This window comes from Oryctolagus cuniculus, chromosome 20 (assembly GCF_051225735.1).
Source record: "Oryctolagus cuniculus isolate XC-2025 breed Fujian yellow rabbit chromosome 20, ASM5122573v1, whole genome shotgun sequence".
NCBI lineage: Eukaryota > Metazoa > Chordata > Mammalia > Lagomorpha > Leporidae > Oryctolagus > Oryctolagus cuniculus.
This window is the reverse complement of record NC_142886.1, coordinates 55,139,653-55,158,721: the sequence shown is the minus strand read 5'-3', so window position 1 is coordinate 55,158,721 and position 19,069 is coordinate 55,139,653. Positions and strand designations below refer to the sequence as shown.

Below are 19,069 nucleotides of genomic sequence, written 5' to 3'. Positions count from 1 at the left end.
CAATGTCAGGAGCAACAGGAGGAATCCGGGGGAGGCCTGTTCAAGCCTGGGGGAATCCCTGAAATCACCTGCAAAGCCTCTGGATTCTCCCTCAGTAGCTTTGGAGTAAGCTGGGTCCGCCAGGCTCCAGGGAAGGGGCTGGAGTGGATTGGATGCATTTATGCTGGTAGTGGTAGCACAGACTACGCGAGCTCGGTGAATGGCCAATTCACCACGCCCAGAACACGGTGAATCTGCAAATGAACTGTCCAACAACAGCGGACATGGCCACCTATTTCTGTGCCAGAGACACAGTGAGGGCCCTCAGGCTGAGCCCAGACACAAACCTGCCTGCAGGGGCGCGCAACTCCACCAGGGGGCGCACAAGACGCACTGAGCAGACTCAGACCCATTCCCAGATGTGGTGGGAGGTGAATCCCTGGTCCTCCTGAGGAAATTGGGGTTTGTGGTCCTGTAACTGTTTCCTACATTCCGATCTGGAAGGATGATTCTGTCCCTAACACCGATCACTGAGCAGAAGTTTTGGTATCACGGGAAGATGCCACATGAAGAAAATGGAGTCGTTTCTGGAGGAATGAATGACATCTCTGGGATCCCAGCATCTGAGACCTGAGTAAGCTCTGGGCACCCGGGGAGGCTTTTCCTGTCCAAATCAAAGAGGAGCTCTCCATGGAATTCTCTGATGACGTCATCTGGGACCCTGCTGAGAGCTCAGGGGCAGTGTAGAGCCTGTCAGGGGCTGTGGATGCTGCAGTGTTTCACATCCATGCCCTCCCCTCCTGCACAGCTGGGCCCCTGAGGGGTGAGCTGACACCGTGGTCCTGGTCCCTGGGGCTCCCGTGTCCATTCTCTGCAGCTGTGCCCTCGTCTCCCTTTCACTTCCTCACCCTGAACAAACAGGTTGAGGTCCACGTGGTCCAAACCACAGGTCAGGGATTAACCTGCAGCTCAGGGGTGGCTCAGGCTGTGGCTCCTAGAAATCCTGCTTGCTCTTCCTCACTCACGTCTCCTGGGATCCCCGGACCTGCTCTCATTTGCAAGCAGAGGTGGCCGTTGGTAGTGCAAGGGGTCAGACTCATGGAAAACACTGGGTGTGGAGAGGTCTTGTTCCCCACACTCTGCTGGCCTTGTCTCCATCTCAGGGAGACCAGCAGGTGGGACAGCCCAGTGAAGTCTGCACTAGAGTCCAGGTGGTTCTGGACTGTGTCCCTGTGAGCCCACAATGATCCAACCCTGGAGCTGCATCCCTGCTGCATCTTGAAGGGCCTGCACCAGAGACTGTGTGTCCAGAGACCCTGACTCCTTCCTCCAGGGACTGCCCGCACCTGTTCTCAGCTGTGCTCCTCCTTCTGTGGAAGCAAAATTGTCCTTGCAACTCTCAACTTTATCATCATCAGGAATGAACAAATTTTCTGCTCTTCACCAGGATAATTGCATCAACCCCATGTGTTTACTAAATGTCTCCTGCAAAAATGCAATTGTTCTCTCATGTAGGATTCTTACAGAAACTGAAGCAATTCTCTCAGCTGAAGTAGAAATGACTAATTTGGAGTGGCTCTGTCTAAATTTGGGATCAAAGGAGAGTCTCTGTTTCAGGTGGGAACAGATGAGTGGCTAGTATGTTGCTATGCACCTGTTTTTTTTTTTTCCTGCAAGTTGGTTCCATAATGTAGTAACCCAGCGGGGAGGTGTGTGGAGCTCACAGCTGTAGAGGCTGAAGTCCAGGATCAGACAGTGAGAATGTTGTGCCATCAGGCATCCTAATATTGTGAACATCATACAGTGTTCAGGCATCCTAATATTGTAAACACGGATGGGAGGGACCCCATCCCCACACAGGACATCAGACGAGACCAGGGCTCACTCTAGCAGCACTGTGCTCTGTGCTGAAGCTGGGGACCCAGGAGATCTACTGTGATCTCCTCCATAGCAGATTCCCCAGAAATGAACAAATCCCACTAGGCCTCACTCGCAGAGCTCCCTCACTTCTCCCACGGTCACCCTGGAATCACTCCAAAACACACACACCTTTGAGGACACACTCTGCCACAGGCAGAGGAGGGAGGTTTCCTTCCACATGCATTGTAGGCCTGATGACACAGAACCTGTTGTTCAGGATGAAGCCAGTTGTGTAAAACAGGTATTTTGAGACTTTAGAAGACTCAGGCCAGTTTTAAACACAGCTCATGCAGACAGTCCTTTTGTTCCTTTGGGATAGAGGCTACTGATCATACATTCTGTATGAAAATAGTTACTTCCGTGTGTGTGTAGGCTGCTAACTTCTCATTGGTCCACTTGCAGTAGAGAAGCTCTGTAGTTTATGTAGCATCTTATGAAAAGTTTTTCTTACATTGCCTGAACTCTGGAGATCTAAAAGGGAAATCATGCACAGACCACTATCAGGGAGATTCTGCCCTATGTTTCCTTCCAGTAGTTGTACAATGGAGTTTGCATCTGATGTCAGATCCTGTTATTCCATGCTTTCCATGTAAACATCCAGACCATGCACCCCCTGTCAGTGCTGTTATGTTGGGGCCATGCTCAGCACTGAAGCTGTGAGGACAAACCACATCCACCCCCAGCAGGCTACTCCCAGCATTCCGTGTGGTTCTGTTCAGGGCACTGGAGACCTCAGCTTCCTCCATGAGGCCCTGACGTTGAATCCACTCATGGTGGGAGTCATCACTGGATGCACTCCCCAGAGGCGACACCATTCCACATCTCCCAGGCACCTGTGCTAGTTTTACTCAGTGGTGGTCAGTGTGGGGGTCCCTGGGGCAAGGAGACCTGATCAGACCTCCTGACTCAGTGCTCTCCTGCAGGCACTGGGGCTCCAGCAGTGTGGCCCTTCCACCTGTCCTTACCCTCCTGCAGAGGAAGAGCCCACCCTGTCCACCATGTCCTCTCTCTCTATGCTGCTGGACCCTGTCCTGACTGTCACTTCCCCACGTGCCATGCTTCTTCTCCCCAATCCTCAGCTTTGGGGGTGGAGCCATCCCCTGAAGATGCAGACTTCTGTGTCTTGGGGGATCATGCTGGCACAGTGTCTGGGGTGGACTCTGCTCACGAACATTTTCTACAGGATCCCACCAGGACATTGGTCATGATGGTTTCCTCCTGCAGGTGAATCACTTTCCTACTCAGTGGACACAGAGGAGCAGGGTCTGGGGTATTGAGGCTGAGGATGCTTTTCCTGCAGAGCCGTGAGCAGAGCCATCACTGCTTGGTGTGTGTGTGTGTGTGGTCGCTCCAACTGAGCAGCTGAAGGCTGCATGTTAGGTGGAACTTACCCTCCATACTTGATGCACGGAGCCTCCCATCATGCATGTGGGGACCTCACCACCCAGTGATCCCATTGAGAGGGGCTCTAAGGAGGGGACAAGTCCATGAAGATTCTTCCTGCATTGAAGGGACTATGAACCTTAGAGAGACCCTCCCATACATTTGTGGTTCCTGGGGCTGCAGGAACAGGAATCTGGTATTGGGTGCCAGAGTCACATGTGAGACCCTTTTACTCCCTTGGGGGAGGTGCATATCTTAAACAATGCAACTCATTTTATTATTTATCTTATATCCATGAAATTTGATAACAGTTAAGATTAATGTGCTGCACATTTGTGCAAAATACAATATACTTACTCTAATTTATTTCAGTTTTACTCTTATCAGATTTTCAAATATTTTGCTTAAGAACTAAGAAACCCTCATTCACCTGTGCCCTGCAGGACCTGCAAACTCAGTGCCTTCAACTTCTGCCCCTGGCAAACCTACATGATGCTCAGCACTGAACTGGATGAAATCTGTTGTGAAGGAGCCCAAATGGGCTCAGGCCTTAATGTGACTGGAGGAGGTGGGCCAGGGCTGGGTGACACAGGAGCAGTGGACAGCACTGTGGGATGTCATATTTGCTCTTGGCGTAGTTGTGATGAAGAGTGAGAGAGGCACAGGTGAGTCGCACTCACCACACACTTTCAACATGTTGGGCTGCCTCTGTATCTATCACAACTCGACAGCATTGGGAAGCAAATTGCCCAGCAGAGAAATTGTGAAGAACAGACAGACAGACACCAGCACATGGAACACCACACTCAGATGCACCTGCATGAAACCTGGTCCCCTGTGCATCTCTCTGTCAAAAACAGAATCCAGCCAAAGTGCTCCATGTTCATGAGCTAACTGTTGTGAATGAGGTCACTGTAGTTGGAGATGGGACTGCAAATGTCTAGACATGGCACCCTCAGATCGCTTGGACACATCCCTCAGACTTCGTATTCCCTGTAAGCAACAACAGGATTTGGCAATTTTTTAAAAAGATTTATTTTATTTACTTTATTTATTTAAATGACAGAGTTACAGAGAGAGGTAGAGACACACAGAGAGAGGTCTTCCATCCACAGGTTCTCTCCCCAGTTGGTCACAATGGCCAAAATTGTTCCGATCTGAAGGCAAGGGCCAGGAGCTTCTTGGGGTCTCCCATGTAGATTCAGGGGCCCAAAGACTTGGGCCATCTTCTACTGCTTCCCAGGCCATAGCAGAGAGCTGGATGGGAAGAGGAGCAGCCAGGACTAGACCGGCGCTCATTTGAGATGCCGGCGCTTCAGGCCAGGGCTTTCACCCAATGTGCCACACACCAGCTAAAGTATGAGACTGGTGAACTTTTGGGGTGGGAGTTCACGGACTGGCACTTTTTGGTCCATAACTGATATTTCATTGGTGTTAATATCCAGCACACAGGTGTTTTGATGTGTACTCAATTCTTAACACACACACGAAAACCTAAAAAGCCATGCATTGCTTTTTTTAAAAAAAGTTATTTCAATGACATTCGACTTCAAATTTGGAAGAAACACATTCATGTGCCACTATCTTCAAAGACTGCTCTTACATAAATCCTACCCAGTCACAATTTAACATCATATACACGAAAAACTCCCTATTTCAACCCTTCACAGCACATTAACAAATTCATTAGGTAAACCGGACAACCACAACCAATGACGGTACAGAGCGCACATCGCTCCTGGAGCTGTTAGGTGGAGTAGGAAGTCCTGTGTGAGGAACAGAGGTGTAGAGTGTGGAGGTGCCTCCTACCAGACTAGAGCCCCTGGACACAGCACAGCCTGTCTGTGATTCCTTCAGTAACTGTGCACGTGTTCAAGGGAGGTATCACTCATGCCAGTATCACATTTCTGTGCTTGTGCAGACACAACACAGGGGCAGGCACTGTTGTGCAGTGAGCTGAGCCCTTGTTGGGAGCCCACACCCTGTGTTGGAGTGATGGCTCAAGAACCAGCCTCTCCACCTCAGGCCCTGTGACCGGAGGGTAAAAACGTAAAGGTGGGGCTGGTGCTGGGACATAGTATGTTGCAGACCAAATCTGCAGTACTGGCGTCCCACATGTGCACCGGTTCAAGTCCCAGCTGCTCTACTTCCAATCCAGCTCCCTGCTACAGCCAGGGAAAGCAGTAGAAGACAGCCCAAGTCCTTGGTTCCTTGTACCCGCATTGGGATCTGGAAGAAGCTCCTGGCTCCTAGCTTCCAAGTCGCTAAGGTCTAGCTGTTGTGACTAATTGGAAAGTGAACTAGAGGAAAGACGATTGCGCTCTCTCTCTGTGTGTCTCTCTCCATCTCTCTCTCTCTCTCTCTCTCTCTCTCTCACTCTCTCTCTCTCTCTCTGCCTCTAGTTCTCTCTGTGTGTAACTTTGACTTTCAAATAAATAAATAAATGTTCAAAATATAAATTAAGGGCCCGAGCCAGGGCTCACTTGGCTAATCCTCTCTCTGCGGTGCCGGCATCCCATACAGGTGCCAGGTTCTAGTCCCAGTTGCTCCTCTTCCAGTCCAGCTCTGAGCTGTGGCCCAGGAGGGCAGTGGAGGATGGCCCAGGTGCTTATGCCCCTGCACCCACATGAGAGACCAGGAAGAAGCACCTGGCTCATCTCTTCGGATTGGAACAGCACTGGCTGTAGCTGCCATTTGGGGAGGGAATAAACAGAAGAAGACTTTTCTCTCTGTGTCTCTCTCTCGCTGTCTATAACTCTACCTCCAAATAAATAAATATATGTTTATATAAATTTTAAAAAGATGAATGAAATGCTTTTCTGTCCATTATCTCACAACAATTTCCAGGTCTCATGGCATTAATCGGCTACTTAAGACGCCAGACACCCTCGTCTGCCCTGGGCCCTGTCCTGTCTGAGGCATCTGAACCCATGCCTGCTATACAGGGGCAGCACATGCAAATAGGGCTCCCTCTGCCCATGAAAACCAGCCCAGCCCTCACCCTGCAGCTCTGGCACAGGAGCTCCAGCCCCAGCACTCCTGGGTGTCCACTCAGTGATCGCACTCAACACAGACGCTCACCATGGAGACTGGGCTGCGCTGACTTCTCCTGGTCGCTGTGCTCAAAGGTAATGATGGAGAACGTGGGGCACTGAGTCTGAGAGAGGACGTGAGTGAGAGACACAGAGAGTGTGAGTGACAGTGCCCTGACCAGGATGTCTGTGTTTGCAGGTGTCCAGTGTCAGGAGCAGCTGGAGGAGTCCGCAGGAGGCCTGGTCAACCCTAGAGGATCCCTAACACTCACCTGCACAGCCTCTGGATTCTCCCTCAGTAGCTACAGCATGGGCTGGGTCCGCCAGGCTCCAGGGAAGGAGCTGGAATATATCAGAATCATTAGTAGTGGTGGTAACACATACTACGCGAGCTGGGCGAGAAGCCGATCCACCATTTCCAGCAACACGCCCAGAACACGGTTTCTCTGCAAATGAACAGTCTATTTCTCTGAAAGGGACACAGTGAGGGTCCTCAGGCTTAGCCCAGACACAAACCTCCCTGCAGGGACGTGAGGCTCCATCAGGGGGCGCACAAGATGCACTGAACCAAGAATCTGGTCCTGCACAGGTGCAGAGGGAGATGAAGCCCTGGTTTCAGGTCAGGGAATTGAGGTTTCCTCTCCTTTAACACTTTTCAGGGAATAATTCTACTTTTTTGTTTCCGACTGACTGCAGATTCCATGGACACCTCCCTGGGATTTCATATTCATTGTACCATCCAATGGTGTTTGAAGATCATGTAATAATTGTTTCTCGTTTTTGATGCTTTTCCATATGGTTTTACTAATTAACCTGACACAGACTTGTACCAGGGTTATCATCTCTCTCTACCTCCATAAAACATGTCAGCTCTGGTATGTCTGGTAATAGCCATTCTAACAGGAGCGATGCAATGTCTCAATGTGCTTCTAACATGGACATACATGATGGTCCCAAATTGATAGCATTTTATATGTCTGTCTATATATCTTCTTTAATAATTTATAGAAATGATATAAATTTTAAAATTTATCATTTTATTTGAGAACTTGTCTTTATGTATTTGTCCAAATCCACTAAGAGACTGAGACTGACAGTGATTTTCTAATTCCTGCGTCACTTCCCAGATGGCTGCAAAAGATTCAGTTGGGTCAGGTGACAGCCAGGTGCTTGTAATTCTGTCCAGGTCTCCCACGTGGGACTACTTGGAACCTCATCTACAGCCTCCCAGGGTGTGCTTAGCAGGAATCTGAAACTGGAACCAAACTAGGACACAGCACTAAGCATCCAGACACGGGAGGCAGGAATCCCACAGGCTCACTCCAGTGCTGCTCCTGTCACCACCTTATCATCACTGCATGTACACAATTGATTTCTTCCCTTGGGAGTCAGTTGTCTGTGTTCATTCAACATTAGCAAACAGGCTCCTAATCATATGTATAATTAATCTTCAATTATTTTAAGTATCTATTTATTTTATTTTAAAGACAGTGTTATAGCAACAGAGGAAGAGACCAACAGATGGAGGGAGAATCTTCCTTCCACTGGTTTCCTTCATGAATGTCTCTAAGACTGGAGATGGCTCAGCCTAAAGTCAGGAGCCTGGAACTTCCTCCAGATTCCCACAGGGCTGGAAGGTGGCAAACCCTTGGGTCATGGTAGACAGTGATCTCCTTTGCACTTCCTCCCTCTGTGAGTTCAAGCTTGTGGACTGCATATTTAACTAATGTCACATACTGTGTGTCCACATGTACCTGGATCATTTCTTTTAGTATGTATGCTCCAGGTTGACCCACATTTCCTGATGACAGAACAACCTCCTTCTTAATACTGAATAATATTCCATGTCCAAATGGGAAAGAATCCATTCACTGTTTTATGCACACTTGATCTTTGTTGACTGAACTATTGTGAGCAAAGCTACAACCTGAACACAGGACTGCGGCTCAATTGTGCCACAGTGACTTCTACCCAGTGCTTGACCTCAACTCAGAGTCATTATTACTAGACACAGGGAAGAGGGGGGAAGAGGGGATGCCTGATACCAGGACACGAAGCACCACCAAAGGCAGGAATAATTCTGCCCACACCACAGTGGGCTGACTCAGTTCACCACAACCCATGACAGGTTCCACAAATAACTAGAACTGAGGTCTCCAGGCCTCCCAACAGAGTGATGGAAAGGAGGTGGAAATGTGAATGACAGTGAGTTCATCTGTGCCCATTTCTACCATGCACATTCCAATAGCACACAAACCCCACCACCATGTACAGTGTTCTGTGTTCAGGAACAATTTTAAATAGTTTAAATAGTTTTTAAACTTTAAGGCAATGGATGAATAAGGAAACAAAACATAGTTAACCTTAAAAAAATACACTTGCAGTCCTTCATCTGTTTAAAAGGGGGGGCCGGCATTAGGACAAAATTGGCTAAGTCCCCACTAGGGACACCCGTGTTCCCGTCACAGAACTGACTGAGCCCAGCCTCACGGCTTCCCACACTTTTCCCTCATAATGCATCATGGGAAACTGTAGATGATGCTACAAGCAAAGGAGCCCATACCACCGACGTTGGAATTACAGACACAGTTTCTTGCTTCAGGGTTCAGAAAGACTAACTCCTAGGGGCCATAGGCATTTGGGATGTCTGGGGCTGTCAACCCAAAGGCAGAAATCTCCCATTGTCACCTTTTCTGTCCATCTCTACATTTCTGTCTCTCTCACCCCTTCTCTCTCTATCTCTGTCCCAATGTCTTTCATATAGATGATAAGGAACTAATGGTTATTTAAGTAAATGAGGAACATGATATTGCTAACACTCGATATGAAGGGTACACACATATTAAAATGAAACAAGGTCATTGCCTTCAATCTTTTAAAATTATGATAACATAAACATTCATATGATCTGAATCATATCATAGCCATCAGCCTACAAACCTAGGACACCATGTCTGCCCTGGGCCCTGTCCTATCTGAGGCATCTGACCCCATGCCTGCTATCTAGGGGCAGCACATGCAGATAGGCCTCCCTGCGCCCATGAAAACCAGCCCAGCCCTCACCCTGCAGCTCTGGCACAGGAGCTCCAGCCCCAGGACTCAGTGATCGCACTGAACACAGACACTCACCATGGAGACTGGGCTGCGCTGGCTTCTCCTGGTCGCTGTGCGCAAAGGTAATGATGGAGAACGCGGGGTACTGAGTCTGGGAGAGGATGTGAGTGAGAAACACAGAGAGTGTGAGTGACAGCTTCCTGACCAGGACGTCTGTGTTTGCAGGTGTCCAGTGTCAGGAGCAGCTGGAGGAGTCCGGGGGAGGCCTGGTCACGCAAGGAGGAACCCTGACACTCACCTGCACAGTCTCTGGATTCTCCCTCAGTAGCTATGGAGTGAGCTGGGTCCGCCAGGCTCCAGGGAAGGGGCTGGAATGGATCGGATACATTTGTATTAGTGGTAGCGCATACTACGTGAGCTGGGTGAATGGTCGATTCACTATCTCCAAAACCTCGAGCACGGTGGATCTGAAAATGACCAGTCTGACAGCCTCGGACACGGCCACCTATTTCTGTGCAAGAAACACAGTGAGGGGCCCTCACACTGAGCCAAAACACCAAACTCCTGCAGGCGCGCGCGGCTCCACCAGGGGGCGCATAAGACGCACTGAGCGCATATTCTGGTCCTGCACAGGCGCAGAGGGAGATGAAGTCCTGGTTTCCTGTCAGGAATTGGGGTTTGCTCTCCTGTAACAGTTTTGAGGGAAGAATTGTACTTTTTGATTCTGTCCCTCCCAACTTCAATGACGGGGAGAAACTTTGATGTAAAAGGAAGAAGTCCTAATTGAACGATTTAGTACATGGACAGCGACTGTGCTCACCAGGATCAGAGATGTGGGAATATTGAGCACACTATTGAATCTCTTCCAACCTGAAACAGGACAGCACCCTCAGGGCACTGAAAGCTTTGGACAGTTTCAGTTTTCCCTGTATAACCAGGGACAGCTGAGACAGGGCCGTTGATCTGTTAAACAGCAACTATACCACTCATCCCTCTCCAGCCACAACCAGCAAGTGTGCACTGAACCAACCTTTGACTCTACATGTGGGTGATCCACACTCACTTTCTGCAGACGTTAACCCGACCTGCATTTCCCCTTTAATCCTGGAACAGTCTGTGGTCCCTGTGTGAATGTCACAGCACTCAGGAATGTACTGCAGCTCAGCTGTGTCTCAGGCTGAGCTTCTGCAGGCCCCTGGGAAGCCTACAGGGACTTCCTCATCCTCTAGGTCCTGGGACCCTCCTGGGGGCTACCTGCCTGAACTCAGGAGGGAAATGCACTGGACATCAGCAGTCAAGGTCATAACTGAATGGAAAGTGTTGAGTGTGCACTTCCAGCTGATCTGGTTCTGCTCCAGTGTCATGAGACCCCCTGCACCTGTTGTGGTTGAGGGAGAGCAGAAAGTGGGACACACAGTGGCTGTGCACTCTGGGGCTGGAGTCCACATCACGGGGAGCTGTGTCTGTGGCTCCAGCATGATGACCAGTGTCCTGAGGCTGAATCACAGCTGCAGGAAGAGCCAGTCCCAGAGACCATGTGTCCAGAGTCCCTACTCTTCACTCCATGTCTATGCTGACTGGCATCATCAATCCATTTGGAGGCTTTCTTTAATATACAGAGGGAGTCCCCCAGGCTGCATATCAAAATTCTGGACACAGCCCATTTGCACGCTTTCCCATAGTTGTACTGACAGTGCACCTGGAAGACAGTAAATGATGGATCTGTTATGACGCCCCATCACCAAGGTGGGAACACTGATGCAGTTCCATGCTCCTGGGTTCCAGCTGCCAAGCCTTGAGTTCACTGCCTTCATTTATCATCTCCATAAAACATTGGGAAGCACAACACCAGCATTTTCCGTTTTAGCCATTTTATTTTTATAAATGTTTGATAAATATTAATTTGATATATACATATGAGGTACAATTATGTCTTGTCATTCTTATTGACATGTTCATCACAAAATCCACATGTTTCCATGCTAGGATGTCAGTTGTCTCCTGTTTTTTTTTTTTTTTTTTTGACAAGTAGAGTGGACAGTGAGAGAGAGAGACAGAGAGAAAGGTCTTCCTTTGCCATTGGATCACCCTCTAATGGCCACCGCAGATGGTGCGCTGAGGCCGGTGCACCACGCTGATCCAAAGGCAGAAGCCAGGTGCTTCTCCTGGTCTCCCATGTGGGTGCAGGGCCCAAGGACTTGGCCCACCCTTCACTGCACTCCCTGGCCACAGCAGAGTGCTGGCCTGGAAGAGGGGCAACCGGGACAGAATCCGGCGCCCAACCGGGGCTAGAACCCAGGGTGCTGGCGCTGCATGTGGAGGATTAGCCTAGTGAGCTGCGGCGCCGGCCAGTTGTCTCCTGTTTTGGAATTCAGTAGACCCAATATTCACTTCACTGCTGTCACCATGCTGTACAGTAGATCCTCAGTGTGTGGATCCTGTGGGACTGAATCTCTGACCTTGCTCCAATGTCTCCTCTGTTCCATGCCCTTTTCTTTCATTATGGATTCCTTCTTCCATGAAAATTTCACTGGATTATATGTGTGAACACTCGCGAACGACGCTGCTTTAATTGCACATGGAAGTGCAGATGTGTTTGCCATAGTGACTGTGAATCCCATGCACATCTCCCTGGGATTTCACATTCCTTCTACCCAAAATGCTGTTTGAAGATCCTGTGATAACTGTATGTCTCAGTTTTTGATGACTTTCCATAATGGATTTACTAATTTACCTGACTCCAGCCTTGTGCAACCAGAGTGGTCATCTCTCTTCCTTCACAAGAATTGTCAGCTCTGGCTTGTCTGGTAATACTCATTCTAACATGAAGGATGGGACATCTCATTGTGCTTCTAAAATGTACATACATAATGATCTGAGATTTATGGCATTATATGTTTGCTTTTATATCATTTCTTAAAATTATAGATATAATATACATTTAAAATTTGTAGATTTTATTTTAAAATTTGTCTTTATGTATTTGTCTAAACCCACAAAGAGAATGAGACTGACAGTGATCTTCTAACTCCTGGTCAATTCCCAGAGGGATACAACTGCTTCATTGGATCATGTGACAGCCAGGGGCTTAGAAGTCTGTCCAGGTCTCCAAAAGGGAGTACTTGGAACTTCACCTATGGCCACCAGAAACAAACTAGGATGCAGCACTAAAGAACCTGACACGGGAGGCAGCAATCCCACATGCTAACTCCAGTGCTGCTCCTGTCACCACCTTATCAGTCACTGCATTTAAGCAATTGATTTCTTTCCTTGGGATTCACTTGTCTGTGTTTATTCAACATTTGCATGTAGGCTTCTAATGATATGGATAATTAATCTTTCATTTATTTTAATATCTATTTATTTTGTTTGAAAGGCAGTGTTATAGCAAGAGAGGAAGAGACCAACAGATGGAGAGAGAATCTTCCTTCCACAGATTTCCTTCCTGAATGGCTGTATAGGCTGGGATGGCTCAGCCAGAAACCAGGACCCTGGAACTTGCCCCAGTTTCCCACAGGGCTGGAAGGAGACAAACCCTTGGGTCATGGTAGACAGTGATCTCCTTTGCACTTCCTACCTCTGTGAGTTCAAGCTTGTGGACTGTATATATAACTAATGTCACATACTGCGTGTCCACATGTACCTGGATCATTTCTTTTAGTATGTATGCTCCAGCCTGACCCTCGATTTCGTAATGACAGAATGACCTCCTTCTTAGTACTGAATAATATTCCATGTCCAAATGTGAAAGAATCCATTCACTGTTTTATGCACACTTGCTTTTTGCAGATTGAACTATTGTAATCAAAGCTGCATTACCTGAGGCCAGCACCACTGCTCAATAGGCTAATCCACCTCCTGCAGCTCGGCACCCGGCTTCTAGTCCCGGTCGGGGCGCCGGATGCTCTCCCGGTTGGTCCTCTTCCAGTGCAGCTCTTTGCTGTGGCCCGGGAGTGCAGTGGAGGATGGCCCAAGTCCTTGGGCTCTGCACCCACATGGGAGTCCAGGAGAAGCACCTGGCTCCTGGCTTCAGATCAGTGCGGTGCACCAGCCACAACTCGCTGGCCGCAGCGCCTATTGAGGGTTAAACAACGGAAAAAGGAGGACTTTTCTCTCTGTCTCTCTCTCTCTCTCACTGTCTAACTCTGCCTGTCAAAAAAAAAAAGCTGCATTACCTGAATGCAGGACTGCGGGTCAATTGTAGCACAGTGACTTCATACCCAGTGCTTGACCTCAAATCAGAGTCATGATTACTAGACATGAGGAAGAGGGGGGAACAGGGGACGGCTGATACCAGGGCACAAAGCACCACTCAAAGGGAGGAATAATTATGCTCTGTGCCTCAGTGGGCTGCCTCAGTTCACTAGAACCCAGATCATGTTCCACAAATAAGTAGAACTGAGGCCTTCAGGCCACCCAACACAGAGTGATGGAAAGGAGGTGGAAATGTGCATGACAGTGAGTTGATCTTTGCCCACTTCTACAACACACATATTCCAATAGCACACTACACACCACTAACGCATACAGTGTTCTGTGTTCAGGAACAGTTTTAAACTAAGGCAATGGATGAATAAAGAAACAAATCATAGTTAACGAATCCACTTGCAGTCTTTCATCTGTTTAAAAGTGTGCAGCAGGCACTAGGACAAAATTGGCTAAGTACCCACTAGAGACACCCGTGTTCCCATCAGAGTGTTGCTTGAGCCCAGCCTAACAGATTCCAATACTCTTTCTTGATAATGCATCATGGGAAACTGTAGATGACCCTACAAGTGAATGAGACCCTACCGCCAATGTGGGACACACAGTTTTCTGCTCCAGGTTTTAGAAAGTCTAACTCCTAGATGTCTCAACATTTATGTTTCTCTCACTCCTTCTCTCTCTGTCACTGTTTCAATATCATTAGAAGAGTTAATAATGAACCAACGGTTACTTTAAAAATGAAGGACATGAAACTGCTAACACTGCATATTAAGAGTACACACATATTAAAGTGAAATGAGACATTCGCCTTCAACTTTTTAAAAATATTAATAATGTAAAATTTGACTTGATCAGAGTCCTATCATAGCCATCGCCCTAAACCCCCAGGACACCCACGTCTGCCCTGGGCCCTGTCCTGTTGAGGCATCTGACCCCATGCCTGCTATACAGGGGCAGCACATGCAGATAGGCCTCCCTCTGCCCATGAAAACCAGCCCAGCCCTCACCCTGCAGCTCTGGCACAGGAGCTCCAGCCCCAGCACTCCCAGGTGTCCACTCAGTGATCACACTCAACACAGACGCTCACCATGGAGACTGGGCTGCGCTGGCTTCTCCTGGTCGCTGTGCTCAAAGGTAATAATGGGGAACGCAGGGCACTGAGTCTGGGAGAGGACGTGAGTGAGAGACACAGAGAGTGTGAGTGACAGCTTCCTGACCAGGACGTCTGTGTTTGCAGGTGTCCAGTGTCAGGAGCAGCTGGTGGAGTCCGGAGGAGGCCTGGTCACACCTGGGGGATCCCTGAAACTCTCCTGCAAAGCCTTGGATTCACCATCAGTAGCTACAACATGCAATGGGTCCACCAGGCTCCAGGGAAGGGGTTGGAGTGGATCCGATGGATTAGTAGTGGTTGGTAGCACATGGTACGCGAGCTGGGCGAATGGCCGATTCACTATCTCCAGCGATAACGCCCAGAGCACAGTTTGCCTACAACTGAACAGCCTGACAGCCGCAGACTTGGCCTTGTATTACTGTGCCAGAGACAGAGTGAAGGCCCTCAGGGTGAACCCAGACACAAACCTCCCTGCTGGGGCACGTGGCTCCACCAGGGGGCGCACAAGACGCACCGAGAGACTCAGACCCAGGACCAGATGCAGTGGGAGGTGAATCGCTGGCTCCGGTCCGGAAATTGGGGTTTGTGGTCCTCTAAAGCTTTCCTACATACCGATCTGGATGGATGATTCTCTCCCTAACACCGATCACCGAGCAGAAGTTTTGGTATCATGGGAAGAAGTCACATGAAGAAAATGGAGTTGTTTCTGGTGGAATGAATGACATCTCTGGGGTCCCCAGCATCTGAGACCTGAGGGACCTCTGGGCACCCAGGGAGGCTTTTCCAGTTAGTACCATCATGCAGTACCCCAGATAGGAGCAAAAAGGTTTATTGAGCTCACAGCTGTAGAGGCTGGAAGTCCAGGATCAGAGAGTAAGAATGTTGTGCCATCAGCCATCATAACATTGTGAACAGCATGGCAGTCATCAGGCATTCTATTATTGTGAACACGGATGGGAGGGACCCCATCCCCACACAGGACGTCAGACGAGACCAGGGCTGACTCTAGCAGCACTGTGCTCTGTGCTGAAGCTGGGGACCCAGGAGATCTACTGTGATCTCCTCCATAGCAGATACCCCAGAAGTGAACAATCTATTTCTGTAAACATCCAGACCATGCACCCCCTGCCAGTGCTGTTACGTTGGGGCCATGCTCAGCACTGATGCTGTGAGGACAAACCACATCCACCCCCAGCAGGCTGCTCCCAGCATTCCATGTGGTCCTGTTAGGGGCACTGGAGACCTCAGCTTCCTCCATGAGGCCCTGACGTTGAATCTACTCATGGTGGGAGTCGTCACTGGATGCACTCCCCAGAGACGATGCCATTCCACATCTCCCAGGCACCTGTGCTTCTTTACTCAGTGGTGGTCAGTGTGGGGGTCCCTGGGGCAAGGAGACCTGATCAGACCTCCTGACTCAGTGCTCTCCTGTAGGCACTGGGTCCCAGCAGTGTGGCCCTTCCACCTGTCCTTACCCTCCTGCAGAGGAAGAGCCCACCCTGTCCACCATGTCCTCTCTCTCTATGCTGCTGGACCCTGTCCTGACTGTCACTTCCCCACGTGCCATGCTTCTTCTCCCCAATCCTCAGCTTTGGAGGTGGAGCCATCCCCTGAAGATGCAGACTTCTGTGTCTTGGGGGATCAGTGCTGGCACAGTGTCTGGGGTGGACTCTGCTCACGAACATTTTCTACAGGATCCCACCAGGACATTGGTCATGATGGTTTCCTCCTGCAGGTGAATCACTTTCCTACTCAGTGGACACAGAGGAGCAGGGTCTGGGGTATTGAGGCTGAGGATGCTGTTCCTGCAGAGCCGTGAGCAGAGCCAGCACTGCTTGGTGTGCGTGTGTGGTCTCTCCAACTGAGCAGCTGAAGGCTGCATGTTAGGTGGAACTTACCCTCCATACTTGATGCACGGAGCCTCCCATCATGCATGGGGGGACCTCACCACCCAGTGATCCCATTGACAGGGGCTCTAGGGAGGGGACAAGGCCATGAGGGTTGCTGCCTGCATTGAAGGGAATAGGACATTTGAAAGACCCTTCAGTAACTCAAGGTTTAACTCTCACACATGAGTCAGTAAGGAAGAGAGAGAGACACTCCCACTCACTGCACTTTCTCCAATGTCGCTGTGGCCAGGTCTGCCTCCAAGCCTGGCCCAGTTTCAGGACAACAATCAAGTGCATCTACTAGAGTGACAGGGGCCAAATATCTTCCATAAATTTCTGATTCCTGGGGCTGCAGGAGCAGGAATCTGGTACTGGGACCCAGAGCCACATATGAGAACCTGGCACTCCCCTGGGTAATGTTTGCATCTTAAACAGTGCAACTTTCAATTTATTATTTCCTTTATTTCCATGAAATTTGATGACACAGTTAAGACTAATACACTGCATATTTGTGCAAAATATCATATTCTTACTCTGCTTTACTTTTTTAACTATAATTTAATGAATATAAATTTCCAAAGTACGACTTATGTATTACAATGGCTTCCCCCCCATAACGTCCCTCCCACCCACAACCCTCCCCTTTCCCACTCCCTCTCCCCTTCCATTCCCATCAAGATTCATTTTCGATTCTCTTTATATACAGAAGATCAGTTTAGCATAAATTAAGTAAAGATTTCAACAGCTTGCTCCCACACAGAAACATAAAGTGAAAAATAATAGATGATTTTTTTAAATGATGATGAAATCAGATCAGACCTATTGTCATGTTTAATCCCAGTGAGAGTCAGGTTGGGAATTGATAATTTCTTTCTTTTTTTTTTACAAAAGATCATTTTAGTATGCATTAAGTAAAGATTTCAACAGTTTGCACCCCCATAGAAACACAAAATGAAAAATACTGTTTGGGTACTCAGTATAGCATTAAATCTCAATGTACAGCACATTAAGGACAGAGATCCTACATGAGGAGTAAGTGCACAGTGACTCCTGTTGTTGACTTAGCAAATTGACACTCCTGTTTATGGCATCAGTAATCTCCCTATGCTCCAGTCATGAGTTTCCAAGGCTATGGAAGCCTTTTGAGTTCTCCGACTCTTATCTTGTTTAGACAAAGTCATACTCAAAGTGGAGGTTCTCTCCTCCCTTCATAGAAAAGTACCTCCTTCTTTGAAAACCTGTTCTTTCCATTGGGATCTCACTCACAGAGATCTTTCATTTAGGCTTTTTTTTTTTTTTTTACCAGAGTGTCTTGGCTTTCCATGCCTGAAATACTCTCATGGGCTTTTCAGCCAGATCCGAATGCCTTTAGGGTTGATTCTGAGGCCAGAGTGTTGTTTAGGACATCTGCCATTCTATGAGTCTGCTGAGTATCTCACTTCCCATGTTGGATCACTCTCCCCTTTATTTATTCTATCGGTTAGTATTAGCAGGTACTAGACTTGTTTATGTGCTCCCTTTGACTCATAGTCCTTTCATTATGATCAATTGTGAACTGAAATTGATCTCTTGGACTAGGGAGATGGCATTGGTACATGCCACCTTGATGGGATTGAATTGGAGTCCCCTGGTATGTTTCTAACTCTACCATTTGGGGCAAGTCAGCTTGAGCATGTCCCAAATTGTACATCTCTTCCCTCTCTTATTCCCACTCTTATGTTTAACAGGGATCACATTTCAGTTAAATTTCAACACTTAAGAATAACTGTGTGTTAATTACAGAATTAAACCAGTCATGTTAAGTAGAACAGACGAAAAAACTACTAAGAGGGATAATGTATTAAGTTGTTCATTAACAGTCAGGGCTATGCTGATCAAGTCACCATTTCTCATAGTGTCCATTTCACTTCAGGAGGTTTCCTTTTTGGTGTTCAGTCAGTTGTCACCGATCAGGGAGAACATATGGTATTTGTCCCTTTGGGACTGGCTTACTTCACTCAGCATGATGTGTTCCAGATTCCTCCATTTTGTTACAAATGACTGGATTTCATTGTTTCTTACTGCAGTATAGTATTCTAAAGAGTACATATCCCATAATTTCTTTATCCAGTCTACCGTTGATGGGCATTTAGGTTGGTTCCAGGTCTTGGCTATTGTGAATTGTGCTGCAATAAACATTAGGGTGCAGACCACTTTTTTTGTTTGCCAATTTAAATTCCTTTGGGTAAATTCCAAGGAGTGGGATGGGTGGGTCGAACGGTAGGGTTACCTTCAGGTTTCTGAGGAATCTCCAGACTTACTTCCATAGTGGCTTGACCAGTTTGCATTCCCACCAACAGTGGATTAATGTCGCTTTTTCCCCACATCCTGGCCAGCATCTGTTGTTGGTAGATTTCTGTATGTGAGCCATTATAAGCGGGGTGAGGTGAAACCTCATTGTGGTTTTGATTTGCATTTCCCTGACTGCTAGTGATCGTGAACATTTTTTCATGTGT

General features: G+C 48.2%; 1 protein-coding gene and 2 pseudogenes across 2 annotated transcripts in view; all 3 read left to right on the top strand.

Annotated features, from left to right (window-relative positions):
- Positions 1-19,069, top strand: part of LOC149120243 (immunoglobulin heavy variable 3-23 pseudogene) — a 393,977-nt pseudogene that overhangs the window by 139,310 nt on the left and 235,598 nt on the right. The window lies entirely within an intron of this gene.
- The window catches only part of LOC100353328 (immunoglobulin heavy variable 3-11), a 226,253-nt gene that overhangs the window by 220 nt on the left and 206,964 nt on the right, over positions 1-19,069 (top strand). The window lies entirely within an intron of this gene.
- Positions 9,445-10,242, top strand: LOC149120250 (immunoglobulin heavy variable 3-23 pseudogene; annotated as a pseudogene).